Source organism: Ursus americanus, chromosome 17 (genome assembly GCF_024610735.1).
Source record: "Ursus americanus isolate L20-20 chromosome 17, mUrsAme1.1.p, whole genome shotgun sequence".
In the NCBI taxonomy this organism is placed as follows: Eukaryota; Metazoa; Chordata; class Mammalia; order Carnivora; family Ursidae; genus Ursus; species Ursus americanus.
The window spans coordinates 33,829,879-33,848,690 of record NC_142143.1 but is presented as its reverse complement, the minus strand read 5'-3'; positions in this window follow the sequence as shown (position 1 = coordinate 33,848,690).

The following is an 18,812-nucleotide window of genomic DNA, read 5'->3' as shown; positions in this document are numbered from 1 at the left end:
AAACACTATTTGGTAACGGTGTTTGGGTTGGGAGAGATACTCTAAGGTGCCAAGTTGCAAGTGTACAATTTATGTGGTTTTTTCAGATTAATATGTTCTAAAGGAACTTGGCTACTAACATGGTAATTCTGCTTTTAAAAGTTTAACAACGTTACATAGTGAAATCAGAACCTCTGTTTTCAATGTCTAATTTTACAACCTTTTAAAATATAGCTTTTTAAATTAATTTTAGCCAGAACAAATACTTAAAATATATAGACTTATTTAAGTAACTCCTTAAGCATATTAAACAACTATCTATTAAATTAGCCTCAGTGAAACTTTAGTTATATTAAACAACTTTAATATTGAATATGACATTTATTTTTTTGTCTCTTTGTAAGGTGCTGTCAGTTACAAAAAGAGATCTGTGAGAACACTGCATAAAATGTAAACATTAATGTGATCAGCCACAACGAAATTCATTTTGGTGGTCAACTCTAAGAATTTGGTGATAAAAAAAATCAAACATTATATAGTTTAAAGAAAGATTTTTAAATCATTATTTCTATAAAATGGATTCCTAAATATTTTTATCATTTGAAAATATTTTCATTTAGTGGAAATTTACATTTTACCATTTTAACTTTACTTTTATATCATTTCATTGAATCATATCCAGGTCTGAACCATTTCTAAGATTTCTAGGAAATAATCCAAATGTTCTAGATTATGAATATCTTATATCTGAACAGTGGGATTCCAACATATGTTCTTTTAACTCTATTCAATTATATATGATCACTTGCTTATATATATATTTGAATTCTTAGAATTTGCACATGAATTTTGCTAAATACTACAGATTAGCTTACATATTTATATAAAATAGCACTCAACAGCTTAGACTTTTTTATACTTTAAGGGTAATTTATAAAATTATGAAGGGAATTTTGACCATATATGCCATACATATTCATTTTTGAACCTAACTTATAATAACATGAGGTCCCTCTGGATTTGAATTTAACATTTGTGTAAAACAACATAATATTTGATTAACATTTACTCAGTGTCCTACACTTCAGAAAAAATTAAGTTTTTCAATAATATAAGAAAGAGTAACAATTATTCGTTTTAGCTATGTGATATTTTTTTCTGTTATAGTGTTGATTTTAAGAGTACCAAACCAGAGGACTTTAAAACATTTCTAAATTAATAGCAAGCTGATTTAACATTAAAACCTTCTCATTGATAGGTTTAACTATTCTTTGTAAATTAAAATACCATGGAAACAACTAAAATATTTATAAACACATTAACATCAAATATAAAATTATAAATAAGACTTAAATTATACTCCCATCACAGTTCAAAATATTTCTGTTGGGTAGAAATAATTCAGTCGGTCATCACAGAAGAGTACTGTATGCCAATGGTTTTTTAGACAGTGAAGCTACGACAGTGAACAAAACAGAAAAAAAAATTCATCGCTCATGGGAGCATTCATTTAATAGGAAAATTGGGCAAAAACCAAGGTAGATAGTTAATGGTATGGGAAATGGTGATATGTTACAAAGCAAAAAATAAGAGGGATTTTAGAAGGAGGTTGGGGAGCTGCATAGAAAGAAGTATTGGTTTTACAAAATTAATTATAGAGTAGTCAGAAAAGATTTCATTGAGAAAGACATTTTATTAAGGATCTGAAGGCAGAAAGGAAGTAAGTCATGCAAATATGTGAGGAAAGAACATTGGGTACAGGAAACAGAAGTGCAAATGGCTTCAAACATAGAACAGTTAAAAGGTCAGAGTGAGCGAAGAGGATAGTAGTAAGTTTGAAAAACTAGACAACAAGCCCAAAATGGAGTTGCTTATGCTAAACCCTATGTCACCAAACTGCACCAATCCTTAGCCCTTGGTTACTCTGTTGTTCCAGTCTAGGGCTTAGAAACACAATTTGTATCCTAATGCCCTGTTATGAACTAGTGAGTTTTGCATTACCATAGCTCATGGCTAAAATTTTAAAAGCTGTAAGATTTCTGTGTCTCTCTATAGGTCAATGTATGATTATGTATATGTTCTAGATCTGTTTTTCCCCCTACCTCTGGATGGCATTGCCAAAGTTAATTTTTAAAGAGCTCTATTTAATTGGCTTAAAGACAAACATTTATATAAATCAAGTATACACTTAGAAGATATAGAAATGTTTTTCAAGTTCACATAATCTTGGGTAACATTTGGTAGAATAAAAGCTTAACTTTATTGGTTTAGTTAAGACTGGCATGTCTTTAGAGTTATCAGCATTAAATACAATACTTGAATTTTACTTAGGTTTACTATAAATCAAATAAGCTCATGTTATCTCTCTTACAGAATTTGTGAACAAGAAAGAGAATTTTAGTTTATGGTTAAGCTGTTTAATGCCTCATGAAATTTTCATTGTAACCTAAACATAGCTGTTAAGAACAAGTGAATAGATGAAAGTGAAAGTTTATAGAAACTTTAAGCAATAATTATGCTTTATTGTATGTCTACTTAAAAATAGTTTCTAAATCTTTAGTAACTTAAAAACTTAAACTTATACTGATATAAGTTTAGTGATATTCATTGACTATCTACATAATTTCCAAATACAATGCAATATTGAAATGTTAATTACTGAACATAGGTTTATCCACCTTTGTCTTGCATTTACAAAGGAACTAAAGATAATTGGGTGTATTAATAAACGTGTTTTGCGCCACACTGAAAAATTTACTGAGGAAAAATTTACTTCTAGAAATTACAAAATATATTTATAAATTTGCCAATCAATAGAATGTTAGTGTAACAGTCCACAATTGCTTTCTTCTTAGTTTTCACTAGGAATAAAGCATTCTAATCAATGTATGTACTTAAATCTCCTTTAACTAATAAGGATGAGAGGAAACAACTGTGTATGAAAGGTAGGTAAGGAAAGACTGGTTGTTCCACAAAGAGAAAAAGAAAAAGAAAAAAAAAAAAGACAAAATCTGAATGCATATAAAAAAGTTGTAGAAAGTTTCTGGAAAAGGAATCGTGCCAAAGGAATTTTATGTGTGGTCAAGCTGGCTAAGATTAGAATAGATTTATTGAATTTTTAAAAGAATGAATTTTAACCTCTAAAGTATACTGGTGTAAAATTAGAATTTGGGTTTCTCCTTATTAACAGGACAAAGGTTTTTGTTTGTTTGTTTAACCTTTTGAGTAATCTACCTGGAAAGCAAAGACTTTTTGACTTACCAAATAACCTATTGTGCTTCATGTCATCTCTGAGTTTTTCAACCTGAGCAACTTAGACAATTGTAAAGATGAAGAGGAAATAGATTTACAGGGTGTGTGTGTATGGTGGTTGATGGGGTGTGATCAGAAGCTCGGTTTTTGGTATGTTGATTTGATAATCTTATTAGACATTCAAGGAGAGATGCCAAGTAACTAAGTTAGTTACATAAGCTAGATGAGCAGTTAACTATGGGCTCAAGGTATCAATCTAGGAGTTACCAGAATATTTAAAACCATTTATGAGTTTACCAAAGATTTGATAGACATTAGAATGTAGATGAAAAGAAATTCAAAGAAATAAACTTTGGGCCCTCCCAACTTTTAGAGTTTGGGGGTGAAGAGAGGATTGAGAAGGAGCCCCTAGAAATATAGGAGAAAAACCATGACACAATGGATTATAGGACACTGGATGAAGATAGGGAGTGGAAATTCTACCTATTGGGCAGGTAGAATGAGAATAGAAAACTGATTTTAATCTAAACCTTTAGTTTAGAATGGCTGAATTCAAATGAATCTTGTTATTCAACCAAAAAAAAAAAAAAAGTAATCTTACAAATTAGAAAGTAAGTGCAATAGTTAATTGTATTTTCCAATACTGACCAGATAATTTCAAAAGGTTGGGACCATGTCCAAGAATACTGAATAACTAATTGTCAGTCTACTAATATAGAAATGAAATTTTCTGGCATTTGGAGAAAGAAGACATTGTTCCTGGACCTTTTAAATAGCTCTGAGACAGAAATACTCACATTTTGGTAGATTTGTGCTATACTTATTACCTCAACTGCTTTTGTTTTATTGATTTTTTTTCTTTTGGTATTTTCCCTGCTTGACTTCTGATATTTGCAGTTAAACTCAGAAGTGTAGAGCCTCATGGCGTATTGAAAAATTTCCCTTTGCCCTCTTAATTAAATCTGAAGTTCACCAGCCTCCTTTCAGTCATTTGACCTCCTTTATTCTTTGTTTTAGTTTTACTGAGACCATCAATTTGGAAGGTATGGCTAGTAGTTGTATAATATGATTAAATCTGTAGCCAACTGGCATTTAAATCTTAGACTGCTAGGCACATTACTTAACTTTCTAATCTTTAACATGTTTTTGTAAAAGAAAAGAAAATCCTTTTTGCCACACCAAGGCTCTCTCATTGTTTAGTTTCATCATGTGATTAGCTCTGACCAGTGAGTTGATAGAAGTGTGATTCGTCCAGGCTAAAGCATTTAATTGCCAATACAAGGTTGTCTAGAGCTTTCCTTATTCTTGTACATTAATGAAACTTTGAGATGGTGGTTACTCCATCAATCTGGGTTCCTGAGAAACTATGATGAACGGAGTACTGTCTCCCTTAGTTCGAGATAGTGTTTTTGTTTTTTGTCTCTTTAAAGCACAGTATGATCCAGTGAGTCTTGGCTGAAACAGTCCTGTAGGAAATTGTCTTTCAAAATTCTGCTTCCAAAGGTTTTAGATTCAAAAGGATCTAGGAATCAGTGGTCAATTGACAGGCCATAGTAGTGTTGGCTTTTGTAACTTAGAGTAATTGTTAAGTGTATTTTCATGTTTCTAATTTTTATTATGAAATACAGGTTTGTTTATAAATTTTTTTTAAATTAAAAAGTATGAAATTAACAAATTTTAAATAAAACCATCACTGATAGTCCTAATGTATAATGTTCAGTAATTATTTTAATCTTTTTAATATTTATTTTTTTTTTAAGATTTTATTTATTTATTTGACAGAGAGAGAGACAGCCAGTGAGAGAGGGAACACAAGCAGGGGGAGTGGGAGAGGAAGAAGCAGGCTCATAGCAGAGGAGCCTGATGTGGGGCTCGATCCCAGAATGCCGGGATCACGCCCTGAGCCATAGGCAGACGCTTAACCGCTGTGCCACCCAGGCGCCCTTAATCTTTTTAATATTTCAAATCATTAATATATTACTTTAGAGTTATAGTAAAATATTCATAATAGCTCATCTTTTTTGAGCATTGATTTACCTCCTAACCACTGTTCAAAGAGCTTAATGTGCATTAATTCATTATGTTCACAATAATCTGTAAGGCAATTACACTCTCCATTTAATGGCTAAAAAAAGAAGAGGCAAAGAATAACTTGCTCAAGATCACCCAATTAGTAGTTTGTGGGATATGGTTTATGGAAGCAGTTTGTAGGAGGACCCAGAAAGTCCAGTAAGACTTGTACTCAATCACTAGACTAGATTTCTGTGCGATTAAATATTTCTTATTCACGTCATTTTAGATGTTTCATCATTTGACATTTGGCTGATTTGGGGATTATATTCTTTCCAATATTTTGTATGAGTAATTTTGAGATAAATATTGGGCAAATTTTCTTCCTTATAGTTCAGAGTATTTCTATGACTTTGGTGCCTAGAAGTGTCTGTTTTGGCTTAAAGAACATAAACATTCTTTGTCATCTTGAATAAAAATTTCATGGTGATTTTTAAAAAATTTGTATTACTATTATTATTATTTTTAAAGACTTTATTTGTTTATTAACAGAGAGAGAGAGAGAGAGACAGCCAGCGAGAGAGGGAACACAGGCAGGGGAAGTGGGAGAGGAAGAAGCAGGCTCCCAGCAGAGGAGCCTGATGTGGGGCTTGATCCCAGAACTCTGGGATCACGCCCTGAGCCGAAGGCAGATGCTTAATGACTGAGCCACCCAGGCGCCCCCAAAAATTTGTTATATTAGACAACTGTGAGCGATATATGAAAAAGTGCCCATTGAATGGACATGGATATAAATCCAGCCCAGAAGCATGGGTAAGTAATAGTCTAGGATGGACTAAGGCTCTCAACTTTGACACGAGAAATATGTGAAGGACATAATATTGGATTACACAATTTCTTTAATCTGTTTACCACATGTCCAAAATCTACTTTCTATACACCTGCCTATAAGATACTTTTATTTTGGTTTCACATTGGCTTGAGCATACGTTAAATAACGGTGTCCAGTAACAGTGTTACTTGATTAGAAAATAAGCAAAATAACTGAAAAACCCTGTGCAGCATTGTATCAGAGCTAAAGGGAATGTCACACTGCTCAATTTTAAATTAAGAGGACAAAATAAACTCATAATATGGTAGATAAGTGCAAAAGCATGAAGAAAATGTTTACCAGATTGAAATAACAAAGGAGAACAAATTAACCTAATCCAGGAATGAATAACAGAATTACTATGCTTCTTTTGTTAAGTGTTAATTTTTCATGGGCTTTAAAAGGATTTGACTTATTTCTTGTAGTTATAGAATGTACAAAATCCATTGCCAGTAACACTCATTATTATGCACAGTGAACCTGGTGTGTTAGCAATGAAATGAAACATGTTTAAAAGTAAAAAGTAATACTGAAAGAATTCTCTGCACCCTTTTCATTTGCATTGCAAGTAGATTCTGAGAGGTAATCAGAGGTTTTCTAGAAGAAAGAAAATAGCACAATTTTTCCCCTGCGTTTTCCAACTGTACTAAAGAGCCCTTGCCTTCAAAGTTACAGTGTTGTTTACATGACTTCCTTTTTATGACTCTACTATTATTCTGATTTATTCTGAAACAGTGGACAAAGAGAAAAAAATAATTGAAAGATCTTGAGATTGTTTTGTAGCTTTTATATCTAAGAGGACAATGTGTTCCAGTCGTGTCTATAATTAAGTCTTGGCTGTTTAACTGTGACAAGTCACTTAAATTTTCTGATTCTAGGTTATATGTAAAAAACTTGGTAGTAGTCCTAACTATTCTATTAAAAGGGTTGTTGTGAGGTTGTGAGCTTTGAACGAGCAAGTATATGTGATGGGTAAACCATAACAATCATGTTAGGTACAAAAAAATGTGAAGTACTCTAAGAAACTCATATTTAGTAGATGTTTATTAAATCTCTTCCCCATACTAATCTGCTGTATAATTAGATTTTTAAAATTCTATTCATAGCTTGATCTGAAGGGCTTTTTATAATCTTTTAGGCTACATTGCTTTTGTTAATCTCTGTGACTTTAGGGGTCACCCAATGTACATCCCCAGTAGATAGTTGAAGTAAATAGATAGGCGTTCAGGATACTCACAATTGGAACCCAGTGTTACACTCAATCTTCAGTTATAATAATTATTAGATTTAGCCATCTGATACCTCTTATCCATTTCTGCTGCTGTGTCTTTCCTAACTCAATTTACAAATATGAAAGAAAGTAAAATTTTAAGATAACTCACCTTTAGTAAACCTCTAAACAGCTCCTGTAAATGAAACCAACTGGTATTATGCTACCAAGTGGAAGATATTACATTTATTTCTGAACATTTTTAGCATGAAATATATATTTTGGAATTTAATATTAACTACCATATTAAATTGTCTATTGAGATTTGTTATTTCTTTTTCAATTTTGATTGTAAGTTCTTTACAAGGGATTACATTTGCATACTATTTCCCTTGGCAGCACTATAATACCATAAAAGTAATATATGATACTTAATAATTATTTTTATATATTAATCATATTAAATATTATTTTCTGAGCTACATGTTATCAAAAACTCTCATCTCTTTACACTGTTTTATAAACTACCTTCATTTTAACTCTTTATGGTATATAACACATACTTTTAAATATAATATGATGTAAGAAAATGTCTCTTCGTAAATGGAAGAGCTATACATAGTTTTTCCTCTGAGACATTAATAAAGAACTATAGAGAGCATTCCTTGGAACCCCCAAATTAGGCAGACTGAATATATTGTAGATACTGAAGCTGATCTCAAGGTAATTCTACCATCTTCTAATTTGAGAAATGGATGAGGGTGGGAATAGAGCAATCAGCAGGATAATTAAGATGACTGTCATAGGATTTATGTATAATCTTGTTGAGGAGTTTTGGGATATTATTTTTAGAATTCCTTTGAAATTGAAAGAGACAGCTGGGATTCTTGACAATGAGAGAAAAAATAGATGTCTGCTAGTTGGGATTAAAGGTGCCATTTTATCAATTGATTCTATAAATAAATAGTAACAGAAATTCACCTCTTCTTTCTAAATGGTATTCTAATAGTATTTCTGTATAGGTAGCATGCATCTTCACTTCTCTTATAAAATATAAAAATATATCATTAAGTGGTTTGACTATATTTAGAAGTTGTTTGGACCCAAATTTGAGCCTCCATATCTAGATCAAATGTAACTATCTAAGAATATACAGATTGGTGATCCTAAATCCCAAAACTGCTCTGGGAGTAGAGATAGTTAAGAGCCATAGCCCAGTGCATGTCTACTGGGTCTCAGGCAACTTAGTATTAGCATTTAGTGTTATTCCTGCCATATGTTGGAAGGCCTTGTTAATTTATTTATTTATATATTTTTTGAGGTTTTATATTTTTAAACTTATTTTGTTTAAATTCAATTAGTTAACATGTTGTGTATCTTTAGTTTCAGATGTTGAGTTCAATAATTTATCAGTGCTCATTACATCAAGTGCCCTCCTTATGGTCCATCACGCAGATACCCTGTCCCCTCCCCTCCAGCAACTCTCAGTTTGTTTTCTATAGTTAAGAGTCTCTTACGGTTTATCTAGCTCTCTGATTTCATCTTGTTTTATTTTTCCCTCCCTCCCCCTATGATCCTCTGTTTTGTTTCTTAAATTCCACATGAATGAAACCATATGATAATTGTCTTTCTCTGATTGACTTATTTCGCTCAGTATGATACCCTCCAGTTCCATCCACGTCAATGTAAATGGTAAGATTTCCTCCTTTTTGATGGCTGAGTAATATTCCATTGTAGATATACACTGCCTCTTCTTTATCCATTCATCTGTCAATAGACATATGGGCTTTTTCCATAGTTTGGCTATTGTGGACATTGCTCCTATAAACACTGGTGTGCAGGTGCCTCTTTGGATCACAACGTTTGTATCCTTTGGGTAAATACTTTGTAGTGCAATTGTTGGGTCATAGGGTAGCTCTATTTTTAACTTCTTGAGGAACCTCCATACTGTTTCCCAGAGTGGCTGTACCAGCTTGCCTTTGCACCAACAGTGTAAGAGGGTTTCCCTTTTTCTGCATCCTTGCCAACATTTATTGTTTCCTGCCTTATTAATTTTAGCCATTCTGACTGGTGTGAGGTGGTATCATCTCATTGTCATTTTGGTTTGTATTTTCCCAATGCCAAGTGATGTTGAGCATTTTTTCATGTGTCTTTTCGCCATTTGTCTTCTTTGGAGAAATGTCTGTTTATGTCTTCTGTCCATTTCTTGATTGGATTATTTGTTTTTTTTTGTGAGTTGGTTTTGGTAAATTCTTTATAGGTCTCGGATACTAGCTCTTTATCTGATAATACGTTTGCAAGTGTCTTCTCCCATTCTGTAGGTTGTCTTTTGGTTTGTTTCCTTTGCTGTGAAAAAGCTTTTTATCTTGATGAAGTACCAATGGTTCATTTTTGCTTTTGTTTCCCTTGCCCTTGGCGACGTGTCTAGCAAGCAGTTGCTGTGGCCCATGCCAAAGAGGTTTCTGTCTGTGTTCTCTTCTAGGATTTTGATGGATTCCTGTCTCCCATTTAGGTCTTCTATCCATCTTGAGTCTATTTTTTTGTATGATATATGAAAATGGTGCAGTTTCATTCTTCTGCATGTGACTGTCCAATTTTCCCAACACCATTTGTTGAAGAGACTTTTTTCCATTGGATATTGTTTCCTGCCTTGTCAGAGATTAGTTGACCATAGAGTTGAAGGTCCATTTATAGATTCTCTATTCTGTTCTTTTGATCTATGTGTCTGTTTTTTGTGCCAGTACCATACTGTCTTGATGATTACAGCTTTGTAATACAGCTTGAAGTCCAGATTTGGTTTTCTTTTTCAACATTCCTCTGGCTATTTGGGTTCTTTTCTGGTTTCATACAAATTTTAGGATTATTTGTTCCACCTCTGTGAAAAACGTCAATGGTATTTGGATAGGGATTGCATTGAATGTGTAGGTTTCTCTGGGTAGCATATGCATTTTAACAATATTTGTTTTTCCAATCCATGAGCGTGGTATGTTTTTCCATTTTTCTGTCTCTTCCTCAATTTCTTTCATAAGTGTTCTGTCGTTTTCAGAGTACAGATCCTTACTTCTTTGGTTAGGTTTATTCCTAGGTATCTTCCATTTTTTGGTGTAATTATAAACGGGATCAATTCCTTAATTTCTCTTTCTTCTGTCTTATCGTTAGTATAGAAATGAAGCTGATTTCTGTGCATTGATTTTATACCCTGACACTTTGCTTAATTCCTGTATGAGATCTTGCAATTTTGGGGTGGAGTATTTTGGGTTTTCCACATAAAGTATTATGTCATCTGTGAAGAGTAAGAGTTTGACTTCTTCTTTGACAATTCAGATGTCTTTCATTTCTTTTTGTTGTCTGATTGCTGAGGTTAGGACTTCTAGTATTATGTTGAACAACAGTGATGAGAGTGGACATACCTGCCGTGTTCCTAACCTTCAGGGAAAAGCTCTCGATTTTTCTCGTGGAGAATGACATTCACTGTGGGCTTTTTGTTTACGGCTTTTATGATATTGAAATATGTTCCTTCTATCCCTACACTGTGGAGAGTTTCAATCAAGAAAGAATGTTGTATTTTGTCAAGTGCTTTTTCTGCATCAATTGAGAGGATCATATGGTCTTGGCCCTTTTTTTATTAATGTGATGTATCACATTGATTGATTTGCAGATGTTGAATCACCCTTGCAGCCCAGGAATAAATCTCACTTGGTCATGGTGAATAACCCTTTTTATATATCGTTGGATCCTATTGGCTAGTATCTTGGTGAGAATTTTTGCATCCATGTTCATCAGTAATATTGATCTGTAATTTTCTTTTTTAGTCGAGTCATTGTCTGGATTTGGGATCAAGGTAATGCTGGCCTCATAGAAAGAGTTTGGAAGTTTTCCTTCCATTTCTATTTTTTGAAACAGCTTCAGAAGAGTAGGTATTAATTCTTTAAATGTTTGGTAGAATTCCCCTAGGAAGACATCTGGCTCTGGACTCCTATTTGTTAAGAGTTTTTTGATTACTGCTTCAATTTCCTTCCTGGTTTTGGTTCTGCTCAGGTTTTCTATTTTTTTCTGTTTCAGTTTTGGTAGTTTATATTTTAATTCCAGTTAGATAACATATGGTGTATTATAAGTTTCAGGTGTACAATATAGTAATTTAACATTTCCATACATCACCTTGTACTCATCACAACAAATGCACTTCTTAATTTCCATCACCTATTTAACCCATCCCATTCCCCCACCTCCCCTCTGGTAACCATCAGTTCATTGTCTATAGTTAAGAATTGGTTTCTTGGTTTGCCTCTCTCTCTCTTTTCCCCTTTGCTCATTTGTTTTGTTTCTTACGTGCCACATGTGAGTGAAATCATTGATATTTGTCTTTCTCTGACTGACTTATTTCACTTAGCCTAATATTCTCTTGCTCCATCCATGTCATTGCAAATGGCAAGATTTCATTCTTTTTTATGGCTGAGTAATATCCCAGTGTGTGTGTGTGTGTGTGTGTGTGTGTGTATATATATATATATATATATATACACACACCATCTTTTCTTTATCCATTTGTTGGTTTGTGAACACTAGGGCTGTTTCCATCAATTGGCTATTATTACATATTGCTGCTGTAAACTTTGGGGTACATGTATCCCCCCTTTTTTGAATCTTTGATTTTAGTTTTTAGTATTTTTAATTTTTTTTAGTTTCACATTTTTATTTAAATTCCAGTTAACATACAGTGTAATATTTGCTTCAGATATAGAATTTAGTGATTCATTACTTACATACAGCACCCAGTGCTCATCACAACAAGTGCCCTCCTTAATCCCCATCCCCCATTGAACTCATTCCCCCACCACCTTCTCTCTAGCAATCCTCAGTTTGATCTCTGTAGTTAAAAGTCTCTTATGGTGGGCTTCTCTCTTCCCCCACCGTGTTCATTTATTTTGTTTATTAAATTCCACATATGAGTGAAATCATGTGGTATTTGTCTTTCTCTGACTTATTTTGCTTAGCATAATACCCTCTCTCTTCACCCACGTTGTTGCAAATGCAAGATTTCTTTTTTTGATGGCTGAGTAATATTCCTTTGTGTGTGTGTATACACACACACACACACACACACACCACATCTTCTTTATCCATTCATCAGTCAGTGGACATTTGGGCTCTTTCCATAATTTGGCTATTGTTGATAATGCTGCTATAAACATCAGGGTGTGTGAGTCCCTTTGAATCAGTATTTTTTATCCTTTGGGTAAATCCATATTAGTGCAATTGCTGAATTGTAGGGTAGTTCTATTTTTAACTCTTTGAGGAACCTCCATATTGTTTTCCAGAGTGGCTGTACCAGTTGTCATTCTCACCAATGGTGCAAGAGGATTCCCCTTTTTCCACATCTTCACCAACACCTCCTGTTTCTTGTGTTGTTGATTTTAGCTATTCTGACAGTTGTGTGGTGATATCTCATTTGATTTCTATTTCCCCGATCATCAGTGATGTTGAGCATCTTTTCATGTCTGTTAGGCCTTGTTGTTTTACATAGTGGCATCTCCTATGATGTTTCCCTAATATGTATTTCAAAAATCAAACAAAGTACTGTTTTATAGTACAGAAAGTAAAATTTAGATTTTGATATCTTCTCAAGAGTAGATATAGGACTTTAGAAACTTATTTCACTGTTTCATTCTGATATTTATTTGATATTCATTTAAACTGTATCTTTATGGGAAGTCTAAAAATAGTAAGACTTACATGTGTCTGTTCATGTCTTCAAGGCCCTGAATGAGAAGAATGGGGATTTTTCTTCATCAGTCATAATGTGATATGAAGTTTAGTTTGAGTCATACATTACAATAATTGATTTAATGGAATCGGAACTTTGGTTTCTTATTAGATTACATTTATGTAGAAACATGGTTAGAATTGAACTCAGTTGTTATTTTCTAATTTCACAGATTTCTCTGCTTAAAATTTTAGCGTGATTTTTATAATATTCTCCTTATAGAGTTTGAGGATAAAAATAAAATCTGATATTTCTGCTAAGTATTTTGCTTTACTATAAGTAAATATACCAGTTTAGATATTAAGTATTAAAAAAAAAGTTACAGGTGTCTATATAGATTGTCGAACAAATGAGATCCTGAATTTTACCAGAAGATAATTCAAAATTACAAGGTACCATTTAAAACACACATACACCTGGACCCCCAAATTTTATCTGTCTGTTTCTCCAAAAATCAAACTTAAAACTTGTTCACAGGAACCCATAAATTGAACCATGTTCTTATAAAAATGCAGCATAAAAATTAGGCATCTGGGTACCTGGAACTCAAGCTGCCTTTAAACATTAAAATCAATGCTTAAATTGCTTCTAAAAGTGAATAGGAAATGAGTCCTGGCTGTGAGTTTAATGTGGCCAGGAACTTTCTGCAGGTGGAATGTTGAATTATCCAGCCACTTGGTATGAAACTGGACATACTCAAGATAAATCTCAAATAGATGTCATTAAAATAACATGACCTGGGTCTTCAGTTTGATGTTTTATTTGACCATTTTCTAAAAAGGGGCAGTTAAATTGTCCTGTGCATTATTCATAGGTTGGTTATTGTAAATACATTAATGTTTGTCCCTGGCCATATGTGTCTAAATAATGGCAAAGTAAAATTGGAAGAACAAGATTAATTTAAATTGATGAAGGGCATATATTTATTTATTTGTTTTTAATATATGAGGTTTCAGACTTGACTGAATTTTAAATGAGTTTTATTCAGATCAATGAGATCATTCCAAGGAATACTCTGTGTACTTGAGTTCTCTGCATTTATTTATACATAGGGAATCTGTGAATACATGTTTTTTTGGTAGTTGTCATAATTATTTAATTTTTTTATTCTATTTTAGGAATGCATTAAAATTTAAAGACACAGAGCACTAGTCTAGTGGAAAAACAAGTAGAAAGTGCCAATTGTTGTACTGACCAGTCACTATGTTCATAATGCGTTAAAATGAAGAAACACTTCCTCTTTATAAGACTGAGGCTCGTTTGGATTGCCCTCAAAATGTGAGAGAAGATACTTTTTAAGTCACACTGCAAATATCACGATTCTGATATGGAACAATTTTCTTCCTCCTACTTAGGAGAGCAGGGACTATGAGTGATGAGATTTCACATCAAAGGTCAAGGCCCGATGTTCAGGTTTAGAACTCTCTCCAAAAACCAGGGAGAAGGTTTAAGAAGGGGAAGTAAATATTAATTAGCAAAACTATTACCAGAACTACTAAATCAAAATATATAGAAAATCATGAAAGTCAAACTTTAAGAGATTCACCCTAAAGCCATGGATGAGTTGAAAAGAAAATAGATATAAGAGTAGAAAGTACATCTTGTCTTACTCTCTGTAATGTTAAAGACCAGGTTACAGACAGGCTGGCCAGTTTTTGTTTATCTCAATTTAAGAGTCTAGATAGACCAGGTACAACTTGAGAAATCTATTATGGAAAAGAAGATTAGTGATGCTTTCAATATTTTTTAATCACAACTATAGTATCAATAATAATGGTTAGAAGGGTTCTCATAGGACAGAAAGGTAATCTTCCTCTGTGTTAGTCCCTCGTTTCAATTGTTGTTGTCAGTGGAACTGAGTCATTTATGTGAATTGTAAAAGTAACAATGTATTTTGACCATTCACCTTTATACTTCTTTTTTCTATATGTTAATACTATAATCATATTTCATCTAGGTACACCCAAAAATATTTTGTGGATAACTGTGATTGGTGGCACTTGGTCACCGGCTTTTGGTTGTGGGGAAAGGCAGGCTATCAAAATAAAATGGGCAAAAATGCTCCAGACAGGGAATTAAATTTGAAACCATACTTTGAAAACAGCAGTGCAAATATAGAGACGAAAAATTCTTATATGGATTTCAGAGTGAAAAATATGGATGAAGTTAAAAATCAGGAAACATTCAAGTACTGAAGATCAAGGAAAAATAATCAGAGGACAGAAAGGCATAACTGAATGAGTGTAGGCATAAGCTATAGAGATAGGAGATCAAAACTTAGCTCAACTTCTTACTAGATATGGTATATAAACCTCAGTTTAATCACCTGAAAGATGGAATTTGTAATGTCTAATTTACTGCTTTGACATAAATATTAAATATAACAGCATATATAAAGTATATAATAAAATATCTTACTAAATGGATCAATTGCCTGGCAAGCAGTCAGTGAGACAGGGAGTAGAACAAGATCAAGCCAGTAGTCAGGCAAGAATTTTTTCTAAATAACTGAGATGTAAAATTCAGGGAGTTGGTACATGGGAAAGCAGTTTGATCAGTTACAAGCAAACGTTGAAATGTGTTTTTCTTTATTTTGTATAGCTATAGATAATTCTGTTAATTTCAGTATATTTCTGTGCTTAAAATGTAGTGGATGATCGATAAACGGGCTGAGTGAATAAATGAATAAAATAGGATGTAATGAAGCACTGGACTTTAACTGAGATCCTCAGTTCCAGCTTCGGGTCAGTCACTAGATAGCTATGAGAGCTTCGGTAGGTGATCTAACCTCTGGAAGCAGTACGCTAAACTGGATTAAACAATCTTTAAAAAATGTAGCAGATTTAATTTTTCAAAGTCATAAACAAAATCTATTTTTAATTTTAGTCTTTTTTTTCCTTAACTGTGAACATATTCCCCCAAATAGTTATGGCTTAGGGCCAAGTGCCAATATTGGCAGTAAATCCCCATGGCATCATTAGATGTGCTACTTAAATAAAATAAAGTTATTACTAATATATGTAAAACATAATTTAAAAAGTGACAAAAGCACAACCAAAAGATGTGGGATCTTAAAGCAAATATAAATGTCATTAATGTTACCTACACCATGTTTTGTCCCTCCTAAAAAGGAAACTTGACAATGGGTAAGGCAGTCACTGAGAGAGATTATCTTTCTGTTTTAAACAAAACAGCATTAATTATAGCTGTCTGTATAATTAGCCACTGCTTGGCTGAAAACAAATGATAATCCATCTGGCAGCTTGTACGTTTTATGTTGTGATTGGTGAGCTTGATCAGGTTAAGAAAGATTCACCATAGTTACAAAAGAATTAGTAAATAGGAATTTAAAAACATCAAACCATAGTTGTAGCATCATATAACTTTTTTGTTATTGTTGTTATTCCTTTATTCAACAAAATATTATTGAGCACCTATTATGTTTCAGGCCATATTTTAGATGCAAGTGAGAATGTGACAGGCATGGCCCCAGAAGCCTTCATTCCAGAAAGTGATACAAGCAAGCAAGCATTAAATACATAAATAAATACTAATGAATTCCAAATAACGATGAGTACAAACCAATAATGTTGTAATTGGGAATAACTAGTTACTGAGATTTATTTACCAGGTAAAGAACAGTTGAAAGAGTAAATGGCAGAATAAACATGACCATAGCTGGTAAAGGCTTTTGCAATGTTCAGCAGCCAGGAAGGTGGTGGTTTGGAATTAAGTGTAGGTCAGTATAAATGGAGAAAATAAAAATACTGATGATATGTTTGGGGATATTACTGACAGGGTTTGCTCATGTATTCAATGAGGGAACTGAGAAAACAGGGAAGGAAAGCTAGGATCAACCCTAGATACTTGTCTAAAGCTTCTGGGTCTAGTTTTAATTACAAAGCTGGGGGAAACCGAGGGAGATTTTAAAGGATAGCAATAAAGGTTTTCTTGGGGAAGTTACATTAGAGTTTGGAAATCTTTTATATAGCCACTGGAGAGGTCAAGGAGACAGTTGGGAGTTCTAGAGAAAGTTCAAAACTGTTGATACAGATTTTAGAGTAGCCCATATAGCTTTGTAGCTCCGCTTATGTTGACCCTGCAGGTTTTGTACTCCTCCTTCTGGTTTGGCTTTCACAACCTGAAACATCATTGATTTTATATTTTTAAAGTATGCATTCCAAAGACTTTTCCACCACTTTCATTGGCTCTGTATCATTAACCTCAGGAAATTTACAGAACCTTTCCAATACTTAGACTGTAGTATAAAAAATGGTTTCATGCATGAATTAAACTGAAGAACATTTATGCCTGAGTCATGGGGCTTTCTCTACCCTGGAATTTTGGTTCTTTATCTGTAAGGAATAGAACTTAGAAGTGTTTTAAATTAAAAAAAAAATCAACTCTGGTTGGAAAAAAGTGTCTCACGTGGAAGCACAGGAAATAGAAGAAATAAAGCAGAGATGTTCAGTTCAGCCTTTCAGGCCAGCACTGTGTGTGTGCCTTTTATTGGTACCGAGAGCTGTCCACTTAGGGCTCTGTTTATATGCCATAGGATTAGATTGTATCTAAGGCCCCCACTGGGACTAACTTATGATTTTATTAAGTTATTGCCTTAGGATGGAAATATCTCCTATGGATTCTGCTGGGTCTGAATTAGTTTTAGAGTGCTGCCAATTCCAGAATTTGCAGGTGGTAACCTACACATGTGGGAACACCTGGATAGGCAGAGGTTAGAGATGGAGACAGAATCTGACAGTCAGAAATGTTCTGTGTAGTGCAGAGCAGTTGCTCTGTGATTTGAAACACATGGTACAGAATCCACAGACTGGAAAAACTATACACTGATAATTGAGATTTCACAGAATGACATTGTGCATCTCTTATTTAGAATTACAGGCAAAGGTGCTTATCTGCATTAGTATTTTCTAAATATTAGCTGAGAAATTAACCATTTATACCTTTTACCATTCAAACTGTTTTTAATTATACAAAATGAATAATATGAATACCTGCATTATCTTTTCCAGACTTTTAAAGAGTACACATGGAATATATTTTAGCAGCATTTCCTTTAAGAATCTCAAGTCATCACTATAAGCAATAATGTTTATGTTGTGCTGTAGATAAGAAATTCTATAGATGTTAATGAGGTTTCAGAAGACCTGTTAAATTAGTATATCGTTCTTGCACCAACTGTATTAATTTCTCCTCACACAAGTTTGGATTAATTTTCTTTGTTCTTGTTAGCAGATGCCCTTAGGCGTAATTCAGATGCATGTATTGTTTTTTACCCTTACTTTCAATATTCTCCTGAAGTAAAGGCTATCATTTCAGAGGCTATTGTAGTCAAGGTGATGATTGTTCTCTTCTCTCAATTCATTCTTCTGTATGCCAGGAATTGTTCAAGGCACTTGGGACATATCACTGGGCAAAACAAAGATCTTTGCCTTATATTCTATCAGTGAAGAGAGACAGAAAACAGGTAAAAATTCATAAAATAGGTGAAATACCAAGGATGTTAGAACTTGTAATGTGCTATTTTAAAAAAGGAAAAGTAGTGGAGGATAATAGAGATTTGGAACATCGGGTATGAGTGGTGATAGAGGAAGAGAGCAGGTTACAACACAAGATGGACCTTATTAACAAGGTGACTTGGAGCAAATATTTAAAGGAAGTGAGGGAATTAGTCATGCAGACATCTGGGAGAAGAGCCTTCCAGGCAG